The sequence below is a fragment of the Canis lupus genome, chromosome 14, assembly GCF_048164855.1.
Source record: "Canis lupus baileyi chromosome 14, mCanLup2.hap1, whole genome shotgun sequence".
In the NCBI taxonomy this organism is placed as follows: domain Eukaryota; kingdom Metazoa; phylum Chordata; class Mammalia; order Carnivora; family Canidae; genus Canis; species Canis lupus.
This window is the reverse complement of record NC_132851.1, coordinates 28,975,573-28,986,784: the sequence shown is the minus strand read 5'-3', so window position 1 is coordinate 28,986,784 and position 11,212 is coordinate 28,975,573. Positions and strand designations below refer to the sequence as shown.

The 11,212-nt window shown below is 56.9% G+C and overlaps 1 protein-coding gene across 4 annotated transcripts in view; it reads left to right on the top strand.

Moving 5' to 3' along the window:
- The first annotated feature begins 206 nt into the window (after positions 1-206).
- CYRIB (CYFIP related Rac1 interactor B) overlaps positions 207-11,212 on the top strand; it is a 147,392-nt gene continuing 136,386 nt past the window's right edge. The window contains exon 1 of one of the 4 annotated variants that reach the window (XM_072774506.1): positions 207-312. The gene's annotated coding sequence lies outside the window, so the exon portion shown is untranslated. Of the gene's footprint in view, positions 313-2,051; positions 2,109-11,212 lie in introns of those variants that run through there. The other 3 variants (XM_072774501.1, XM_072774500.1, XM_072774507.1) reach the window with 3 other exon arrangements.

Below are 11,212 nucleotides of genomic sequence, written 5' to 3'. Positions count from 1 at the left end.
CAGATTCCAACTCTCTCCCGGCTCTGGTATCTTGCATAACACCGAGCATGATGAACCTGCCTCGTGGGGCTGTTCTGAGAATTAAATTAGATGGGCACAGCGTTTGGCAACCGGTTAGAACTTCAAAAATGTTCGGAATTCTTAATGCCCACTTTGTAAGTGGCCAAGAAAGAAATGGACTCGGCTCAGCTCAGCTTCCAACTCCTCTGCTCCTCACGTTCCTAGTTCAAGACCCAGCTGGGTTGCCTCCTCTCCACCAGGGCGAGGTGGCCCACAGGTCTTCTCTTTAGAGATAAGGGCACTGACGCTCAGGTAAGCTTCCATGTGCTTCTTTTTCACTTTGTCCAAATGTCTCTCGGGACTTTTAGGAAGAGTTTTAGGATCTCTTCTGCCCTCTCTGGGGCTCCCTCCTTGCCAAGTTGAATAGACACCCTTCCCCCTCGGTCTCCTCTGCGCCCTGTCATCTGGGCTGCTTTCCTGCAGATAGAAGGCTGGGAGCCCCTTGCAAGTCCTGTTGGAATCGGATCTTGGGGTGGGGGGGCAGCTCCTAGCACTGGGCCTGGGTAAGAGGAAGGCTTTAGATATCTTTGTACAAGAAGCCCACCGGTCATAATTAGGTAAGTCAACACTTGATATTATTTGGGCACATCCCAGCCCCCAACTCATCCAGGATAGCTGGAGGTGGAGGGTGGAAGGACACTGAAGGCTTTGGGTGTAACTCTGGATGCCCTGCTAGAGGTCAGCAGAAAGATACTTTAAAGAACATGGTCTATATTCCCGAGAAATGCGGTGGAATTTCAAGACAATGATAGGATGGGCTTGGGAGCCGGGGAGCAAGGCAGAGGGAAGATGGTCAGTGCAGCTCCCCAGGCATGTTGCGCTGTTACATGGGGGAAATGTATTCTGTGCCATTACAGACACTGGGAATGATGGGGTCTCCCCACCCCCGACGCTGTTCCCATTCAGAGAAGCTTTCTGCCTGGGAATCTCTGTACTAAGTCCTTGGAGAGCCAGTCATGATGGCACAGGCGCCCCCCCCCTCCCCCTGCCCCTGCTTTATTTTTCCCCCTAGCACTTAGCTTCACCAGACACATCAGATAGTTACTGATTGCAGTCCTCCCTGCCTCCCAGGCCAGAATTTTTTTGGGTGGGTGGTTGGGTGTGTGTTCCCAGCCGGGTCCCCCAGGGCCTAGATCAGTCCCCGGCACTTAGTAGGTCCTCAATAAATAATCTGTGGACGGTGCGGGTGAAGGTTGGGACCCCGCAGCGAGGCGGGCCTGGCGGGGCGCAGGGGAGGGGGGAGCCGAGCCAGGCCAGGACCCTCGCGCTGGAGCTGGGTTCAGCCCTGCGCCTCCGGGGGCTGGGGTTACCCCAGTCTGGGCCGGGGGGGGGGGCGTCGAGCGCCCCCCAGCCCTGCTCCCCGCCCCGCCAGCGCGCCCCCTGCAGCGGCTCCCCCGCCAGGCAGCCGGGACTCGCCCAAGGTCACCCCGCCGCGTCCCCCTGCGGCCCCCGGGGCTGGGGTCCCCCGGGTCTGAGCGCCCCCGCCCCGGCTCCCCTCCCCTCCCCTCCCCGCCCCGCCCCGCCAGCCGGCCGCGACTCGCCCAAGGTCACCCCGCCGCGTCCCCCTGCGGCCCCCGTTCCCGCCGCGGGTTTTGGGGTGGGGGCCGGCGCGGGGCGGTCCCGGGGCGCCGCGCGCGCTGACGCGGGGCCCGCGGTGCGGCGGGGCCGGGGCGGGGGGAGGCGGCGTCGGCGAGCGTCTCCTTTTGTGCGAGCGCCCGCGGCTCGGCTGCGCGAAGGTAAACAGCGCTTCCTCTTCCTCCTCGAGGCGTCTCTTCCTTTTATAGTTATTTCTCGCCTGGCGCTCCCCGGGGCGCCGCCGCCGCTCGCTCCTGCTGCCGCTGCCGCTGCCGCTGCCGCCGCGGCGGGGGCCGCTCGCGAACCTGTGGCGGTGACGTGAGACCCGCCGACCCGGAAACGGCGGCGGCGCCCGAGGCTCCGAGGCTGCGAGGCTGCGAGGCTGCGAGGCTGCGAGGCTCCGAGGCTCCGAGGCTCCCGCTGCAGCGCCCGCGCCCCGCGCCCCGCGCCCCTCGCCGCTCGCCGGCCGCCAGGTAGGTGCCGGGGCCCCGCCGCCCCCCCCCCCCCAGCGCGCCCAGCTCGCCCGCGCGCCCCCGGAGCCGCCTGCGCCCGGCGCGGGTGCGGGCGCGGGAGCGGGTGCGGGAGCGGGTGCGGGTGCAGAGGCGCGGGGGCGCGGGGGGCGGGGGCGGGGGCGTGCACGCAGCTGCGGGGAGCGCGCGGCGGGAGGGGGCGCTCGGGGTGGCCCCCGCCCCCCAGCGCCGGGAGCCAGGTGAGGGTGCAGGGTCCGCTCCGGCCCCGCGCACTGCAGCCCCCGCGCAACTCGCACCGGCGGCTGGAGATGCAGGCGCTTCGAATAGAGGAACTAAAGCGGGGGGGGGGGGGGGGGGCTGCTGAGCAAAATCTCCAATGGCCTCAAGACTTCCTCCTGGGGTAACCACCCGCCTGTGTTTAGAGAGCACTTCCTCTTTGCCCTTTATCTTTTTTTCATCATCTTTTTCTTTTCTTTTCTCTTCTTTTTTTTTTAAATGGAAGTTCAGGGCCATCGGGTGGATGCCCTTGCAGCCTGCAGGGCTTTCCTGGGGCTGCGCGCACACAGCGTGGGTCTCGAACCTGAGTGTTGAGGGTGGGAGGAAAGAGGAACCGAGGCCGAGGACTTCCCGGGTCGGAGGAGGGGGCGGCGGCTCGGATCCCCACCCTGCTGCAAGAAATGGAGCCGATGGGGGAGGGGCTGAGCGGGAAGGAGGCACCGCTGGGGAGTGTCACGTGGACTTTGCACCTCTGCTTGATTGCTGGCCCTGCCACCTTCCCAGCTGTGTGACCTTGGACAAGCCGCTTACCCTCTCTGGGTGGTCGAGGGCTGTCTGTAAAATGGGTGCTTTGAGGAGGGCCTAGGGAAAGTGAGCGTGGATTTCCTGGCCTGGAGGGGGCGCAGTCATGGAAAGAGTCATTGTCACTGGCCTCCCCTCCAATTTTTGCATCCCCACCGCCTACACAGGGTCCCTGGCTGGTCCCTGGCCGCATGGGAGGCTCTGGGTAGATATTTGCGGAATGACGACCTGGCTCGTGAATTTTGAGAAATGAGTGGGGGTGGGTCTGCATTTTGGCTTCCTTGCCCGGGAACATCCATCCCACAATCCCCAGAGAGCCACATTTTGCCACCTGGGATCTGTGTAATCCATCCCCTCCCCGAGGCGGATTATCTTGTGAAAATATTGATTCCTTGTGAGAAGGAGCTTAAACTCTGACTTTGAGCTTCTCCTATTCCTGAAAGATTGCATTCTGTGGAAATGAAAAGGCAGCATCATTTTGATTGCCACCGCCAGATGACTGTCCGAGGAGGGTTGCCAGGGCTCACAGCTGGGCTGTTTTCCCAGACTTGGGGGGGTTCCTGTAAACACGGAGGCAGCTGGGGGAGTGGTGGCTTTCTTCCTCGGAGGGGCGTGCAGGAGTGGTTTGCGGGCCTGAGCTTTCTTCCTGGGGAGGCATGTTGGAGTTCACATTTTCCAGATCTTGCTAGACTTTTGGCACCGGGAGGAGCAGTGTGTGTGCTGGAAGAGAGACCCTGGGTTGGGTTAAGGCGAGGGGTCAGTGGGTGGGGGACCTTGGAAATGGCCTTCAGTTAAAGGTGTCTGCACTTCACTTTGGTGGGAGATTTTCAAGTAATTTTGGCTTTCCTTGACAGCCGTCCTTTCTATCTCAGCTCCCAAAGCCTTCTGTGCGCCTCTTGTAGGATCTTAGCTGTGGGTTTGTTTTTTTTTTCCCTCACATCCGGAGGGCAGGAGGTGAGCCTGGGTGCTACTATTATTGTAGGAGCAATCGCAGGCACCTTCACGCACCAGCCGCCCGCAGTTTGACACGTGCAGATGCATTTTTAAGATGCAGAGACTGGTCACGGTTACCTGCGAAGCAGAGGTTTTGTTCTAATTTTATAAGACTTGGAGCGAGTGTGGGACTTGGCCCCCAGACCCTCCTCCAGGAGGTGGCGGGTGCGGGATCCTCACCTGGCTTCCACGCGCAGCCGTGCTCCCCCTCCGCCCCGTGGGCTCTGCTCCCTTGGCGGTCCCCTGGCACCTGGCAGGCTGTCCGGCATATGCTTGGGGCCACGTCTTGTGACCGATGCACCAGAGCAAGATACTCTCTCCTCCGCCCTTTACGGAGGTACGGTCGCCGGTCCGCACCTCAAGGGCAGGGCCCTGGCCTGCGGGTGACCTTGACCCTGGCCTGCGCATGACCTTGAAAGGTCCTCCCCGGTGCATCTCGATTCCCGGGTCTGGAATCCCCGTCTCTGACAGCTCTTACTTTGGGATGCAGACACCGTGACAGGAGGGACTCTTGAGAGGACGCCCGTGCCAAGAGATGGTGGCCTCGTGCTCAGCGTTGCTGCCACCTCCCCGCGTGCAGGAACCCCTGTCCCGTGGCTCCGGCAGCCTGGGACTTGGCCGTCTTCCGGGAGACCAGCTTCCAGCCCGTGCTGCGCGGGGCCGTGTTGTGTCGGGGACAGATCGGGCTAAAAGCGGGTCTACCTTCCCTGCGCCGGCCAGGTGGCCTTCGGGAGGGCTCTGCAACTGGGGCCACTCGGTCCCCGTCTGCCAACAGGCCAAGCCATCCCCGCCTGCCCCCGGGGGTCACTCGCAGGTTCCTGAGCGAGAGGGCAAGACCCATATCCATGCACCCGCTTCTGCCTCCCCCTGCCCATCCGTGGCACCCCCCCCCCCCCGGCGTCAGAGCCTCAGCCTTCTCATTTGTAGATGGGGGGGGGAGTGTTGCTCATGCAGCAGTGTAGCCCCCGCAGCCGAGACCCCAGATGAGTGGCGATCATCACGCGTCTCCTCACCTGGAGCTTCTCCAAGGCCAGACCCGGTTCTCGGCTTTAGCTTGACTTGGACCTTCTCCAGAGAAGTAAAATGAGGTGGGAGGGGTATGTGGCTGATTTTATTCTTTCTCACTTTCCCTATCTGGGACACTTGATACAGGCCCCATAAAGAAAGCATCATTAAGATGGTGTTTTTCATCCATTTCAGAGGGCAAAGGTCTTTTTTTTTTCCCACTTTCTCATCAAGTTAACCCTTGATGTGCTCCGTGGCACTCACAACCTCCTTGTGGACCCCTTCTGGCTCTGCACCAACACCTGAGTCCCTCAGGTTCACAGATGGACAGAGTTCCTGTTGCTGGGGAATGAAGTTTTTTTTTTTTTTTTCTTTTGAGATTTTATTTATTTATTCATGAGAGGCAGACAGACCGAGGCAGAGGGAGAAGCAGGCTCCCTGCAGAGAACCCGATGTGGGACTTGATCCCAGGACTTGATCCCACTGCTGAGCCACCCAGGTGTCCTGGGAATGGAGTTTTTGATGGGTCTGAAAAGGAGTGCTCGGCCTCACCAGGCTGAAAGCAGGAGAGTAACTTCGTAGCCAAGAATGCATGAGGTTAAGGCAATTACATTTTTCCTGTCATCCTTTTCTACTTGTAGGGGCCGTGCGGGTATATTGCCGGGGTTCCCATCCTGGCTCTGCTGCATCCTAGCCCTGTGACCTTGGGCGAGGTTTGTCCTCTCTCCCTGGGTGTTCAGCATTCACATGAGGGTTGTTGTGAAGATGGACTCTGAGGTCGCGTGGAGGGCCTCCCAGCACCGTGCGTGGCACACAGGAGGTGCTCCCCAGTGTAGGTTTCTCTCTCCGCTCCCCCAGCTCTTTCCATCTCCCTGTCCCATTGTCCTATCCCTCCACTAACAGGGCTCCAGTTCCCACTGGGAATTGAGCCCTGCGCTGGGAGCTTCTTCCTCCTTTCCGGTTCAAGGCTCGATGCTCTCCCAAACCAGGCGTTGACTCTCCAGCGTATGGCGCTTCCACTGAATGGGAAGATAAATGTACCGGAGCTTGTCAAGAAGAGTAAATCAGGGAGTCACTGGAGTTTACATTCTGTCCCATTGATTTTTTTTTTTTCTCCTTTCCAAAGACTTACTAGCTGCCATCTGCTCCGAGGGAAGGAGACATCGTGTTCGTAAATATATAAATAATCGAAGTCAATGAGGAGATTTGTTTAAAGAAGTGTGGCTGAGAGTGATATTAATAAATATTTAAGATGATCTGAAACCGTTAGAGGAATTGCAGGGTTTATTAAAAAACTGGAAACATGTTTTGGAAAAGTTATTTTTTTTTTTAAGATTTTATTTATTTATTCACGAGAGACAGAGAGAGAGGGGCAGAGGGAGAAGCAGGCTCCATACAGGGAACCCGATGTGGGACTCGATCCTGGGTCTCCAGGATCACGCCCTGGGGCAAAGGCAGGCGCTAAACTGCTGAGCCACCAGGGCTGCCCTGGAAAAGTTACTTTTCTTTCCAAGTTCATTAAGTGTCAAGAGTAGAGAATGAGGGAAGAGCTTTTTCTGAGCATGGATACAGAGTCCGTGAGGGGCAGGTGGCCTGCCTTGTCTCTGCTGCAGGGTGTGGGTTGGCAGCTGGGCTCTGCACCAACACCTGAGTCCGTTTATAGGGGCTGATGGGTGGTGAGGGTGATAGTAGCCAAATCCACAGAACCAGGGGTAAGGGACCTCAACATTTTTGAGAGCTGCTTGAGCTTCCTTGAGACTCAGTGGCGGGGGAGGGTGGCAGTGGGTACCACATGCCAGGAATGACCCTAGGGCCTGCACATTTCAGATCCTGTTTGTGAGAGTCCCTGGCAGGTTTCTAGAAGGTTCCTAAGACAAATCTCTTTTGGTTAATGACAGGCCATGTTTTAGTAAGTCCCACTAAGGCCCACGGGTTGGAAGGCTTCTAGGTGGTCAAAGCCAAGGATGTGGGATGGGGGCAGGTGAGAGCTGGGGGGCATCTGGGAGCAGTGCTTCCCCAATGAGTGTGCCCCAAAATCACTTGGGGGTTCCTTTGCAGATTCTGAGTCAGAGGTTGGGGTTGCACCGAGATTCTGCATTCCTTACTCTTTCCCATGGGAAGCTCTGGGCCATGGACCATACTTTGAGTAGGGAGAGCCTGGAGGCCCCCCTCCCCTCCTTCATTCAGGACTGGACTCACATGGTTGCGACTCTGATAATGAATGACACCCAAGGGCCCTAAGCCAGTTGAGAGCTCAGCTAGTGGAAGAGGCAGCCGTGCCCATTGGCCATATGATTAAAAAGATGGAGGCCTAGGACAGAGTACAGAGAGAACACAGAGGGGTGGCAAGAAGAGACCCTCCTTCATCTACCACAAAGCCGATACCCTCTCAACTGTTGAGGCAGGAAGGGAAGAGGTGTGAGCACAACAGGCCTTCACACGTGGTTGTGGGCTGGGAGGATTGAGCAGGAAGCTCAAGCTCAGATGTCAGGTTTTAGGCGTCCAGCACTCTTAATTTAACAGGAGGGAACTGGGACCCAGAAGAGGAAGCATCTTGCCCAAGAAGCCAAATCAGGCCTGGAACCTGTGTCTTAGCCCGGCCTTTCCGCATGGCTCCATGGTATCTGCCTGTGAGTGCCTTGGGCCAGGCCTCAGTGCAAGGCAGCCCCAGCCCAGTGGATGGTGCTGGCTGGATGTCCTGCCCCAGCTCAGCGGTGCCAGTGCTGGTGACCTTCCTCCAGCAGAGGACAGAGCATTTAAATCCACGTGAGAAAGAAGGTCCAACACAGGAAAAGTGACAGGTCAAGTTCACATGCCGTCAGAGGCTGATGGCCCGCTCCCCACTCCCCCAGCATCCTCCGATGTGGGGAGTACAGAGGGGTGCATTTACATGGAGGGGTCAAGGGCAAGAGGCTTGGGCAGCGAGTGCCGCCGTTGCTCATCTGCTTTGGGGAGCCTCATGTGACTGGCTCTGTCTGGCCACCCGGAGCTCTTGGGAATTTAAACCCAGTGCCTGCTCAGCAGACGATGCCACGGCATGGAACTCGAGGAGCCCTGGCCCTGCCACTCACCGGCTGTGTGACCTTGGGCCAGTCCCTCACCTTGCTGAGCCAGGACTGTCACGGTGAAGCTGGGCTAAGTACACCCGCCTCTCCAGAGGGTTGGAAGGACTCAGGTCATGTGCATGAGAGCTGCTAGCTGGCCTCCTGGTGGAAATGCTCCCCAGAAGCCCCCCTCCTTCTCCCAGGACCTAGTCACAGGTGAGTGAGAAGTGATTTGTCCAGTGCAAGTTTCAGGCCAGGGCCATCCTCTTGGCAGAGATGCAGGGTATGAATTTCATGGGAAGCGGACGTTTCTTTAAGATAACGTCCAACTGCTGCGGTGGCTTTATGCAAAACTGGACGCTGTGCTTGGGCCCTCGGGGGGTCTCCTGTGACAGGGGACACTGGTGCAGAACAGGGTGGCCCGGGTCAGCTGCATCTCGGTTTGCAGCCGCTCCCTAGCTGTGGAGTCTTGCAGATTGCACAACCTCCTCTGGCATCACAGCGCCTGTTTTGCAGCTTGTTGTGGCTCTTACATCAGAAAATGTCTGAATGTGCCTGGCTCGCGGCCTGATGTCTGAGAGGTGCTGCTGAAACCGGGTCTGCTATCCACACAAGCCTCAGGGGCTGGGGCTCGGGGAGAGCGAGCCGGATAACGGAGGCTTTTCCCGCGAGTCTCTGCAGGGCCCCCAGCTTTGCTCAAAACCAGAGTTGAAGCAGGATGCAGAAGGCAATGTGGAAGTGAAACTCGGTCAATAACATCCTAAAATGTCTGCTCTGCTCCCCTGAACTCTGGTTTTGCGTACTGCTCTGAGCCCCAGAGGCCCCAGAGGCCCCAGAGGCCAGGCTGTGTGCACAAGATCACACGGGCTTGTGAATGAAAGCCGGGTGACGTCTTCCAGTCCTTTCTGAGCAAGCCTTCGTCGCTCTCAGTGTTCAGTTCGCAATGGAGGAGCCGGATCCGTCCTGCTATTCCGTGACTGTAATGAAGCAAGCACCTACTGTGTGCTACGCCCTGTGATGGGTGTGTGGGGGACACAGTGTGTGTCCCGCTGCCACCCACACAGGCCCCTAAGGCCTGTGCCACTTGAGAAGGAAGGCTTTGTTTCCCTGCGCCAACCCGTGCCCCCGCCACCCAGGAACTGGAGATGCTCTCTGGCTAGGTTTGGGGACAGGATAGCAGGGGCAGTCACTTGACACCAGAGGGGACAGAGCAGCGGGCCGATGGAAGCGGGGCGGGAGAGGAGACTGAGGCAGCATTTCCAGCCTTTTGTGCAGGCATTTATGGCCAAGCAAAAGCCTCCCCAAATCGTAAGCCGCCCATGAGCATCATGTTGTGGGTTTAGTGATTTTGTTTTATATTGGTCTCCCCTGAAATGACCACAGCTTTCCCTGTTGAGCATGGATTGTGTGTATTTGCATATTTGATTTCTTTCGTTCGCAGGAACTGTGTGAGGCAGGTCATCTCACAGGTGAGGATGCTGAGAAAACTCAGAGCTAGAAGGAAAACACACCCGCCAGCTTCAGTGCCCACCGCTATTTTGACTATCTCTTTCGAGTGAACCTCGATCATAACTCCAGAAATCTCCAAAGGGTGCAGGCTACAAAGAGTAGCCACTGTGGCTGGCCGATGCTGCTGGAAGGGGGTGGTTTCCATGGTAGGCATCTCAGCCACCACCATCGCCAACACTACCTACTACGAGCGGTCAGCCAAGGAAGGTCAGAAATTATAGCTACTCTTGGAAGTAGATGGATGACTTGGGCTAATTTGAGTGGTGAGGTTTTTTGGTAAATTCAGTGTGAAACTGACTCACACTATTAATACACCTCTTGTTGCATTTGGTCTTGGGATTTGCAGCATGTCGTGTGGTCTGCGGGCACCCTCACAAGAGAAAGATTTGGGGGGGGAGATAGGTACTGTGGGTTCATGCTTTGGGGGGGTTGAATTTGAAAGGAAAATCCAATGTTTGGACGCTGATCGTTGTAGCCTTGAGAAAGTCAGCAGATACAGCATTAATACTTCTGCTTGTTCCTCCCATCCATTTTCACTGTGTGAAGTAGCCAGAACATTCTATGCGTGTGTTCCATCTTCCGCAGTATCCCTTTCATCTGACATAACGTGGTGTGCTTCCTGGGTGGCAGGGCCAAGAATCCACATTGTTAACGAGCTCTCTCAGGTGATTCTGGTGCAGAGGTCCCCATTACAGACCCAGTTAGAGAACCTCCAGGTACTGTCCTCTCTTGCCCCTGTACCATGCATTTCTAACTCTGGGAGTGCCAGGGGTGGGGTGGCTGGTGTTCAGATGGAAAGGACATTGAAGATCACCTAGTCCCATCCTTCCCCAGGCTTTTTCGGGGCATGGCTCCCCTAGGAAAGAGATTTGTGAGGTGTGGTTTGGGAGATGGGCAATAAAAGAGGAAGCATCGCCTAGCTGGAGGTGACTGATCCCGGGGTCACCTGCCCAAAGTGCTGAGGAGGTCAACATCTCAACATAGGGGGAGCTTTGGGAATCCCACTTGGGCAGTGCCGATTCTCCTCCAACGTGGGAGCTGTGTAGACAACCAGCGGAGGCCCAGAGAGATAATGTGAGTTGCCCGGGGGTCACACAGCAGTTTGAGAATCATCCAGGCCACTCTTTGAAAGAATGAGGGAGCAGGCCAAGGAGAGGAATGCCCTATAAGGGCTGCACAGCCGGCTTGGGACCCAGTGCGAGGGCGGGTTTTCGTGCCCAGACAACTTTGTAAAGGTGGTTATAAAGCCAGGGGCCCTCCCCCCAGTGTTTGCCAGCCTGGGAGGCCTGGTTTCCTGTTGTGATCCGAGACTGATTCTCTGCCACTACCTAACAGACGACACATCCCTCACAACCTAAAAGCCCCGAAAGAGAGAAAACCTTACATAGCAGAGTCACATCTCAATCATGACTTTCAGAAGTCAGACAGCATGGTGAAAATGATCTCGGACAGTCTCCCAAATTGTCCCTGAGGGATCGTTTGCATATGCATGATTTTGTGTCTGTGATGCTGTGCAGTAACATGTAGGAGTAAACGTGTGGCATAAACAGTAGTGTCCGATGTCCAAAGAAAAAAGAAAAAAACCCAAATACAATTCAAATCCAATAGACAAAATACACTTTTACACTATTTAAACTTTTATTATTCTTTTTAAGATGTATTCACTTATCAGAAAGAGAGTGGGCAGGTGAGTGGGGGGAGGGGCAGAAGAAGACAGAGAGAATCTCAAGCAGACTCCCTGCTAAGCAGGGAGCCTGA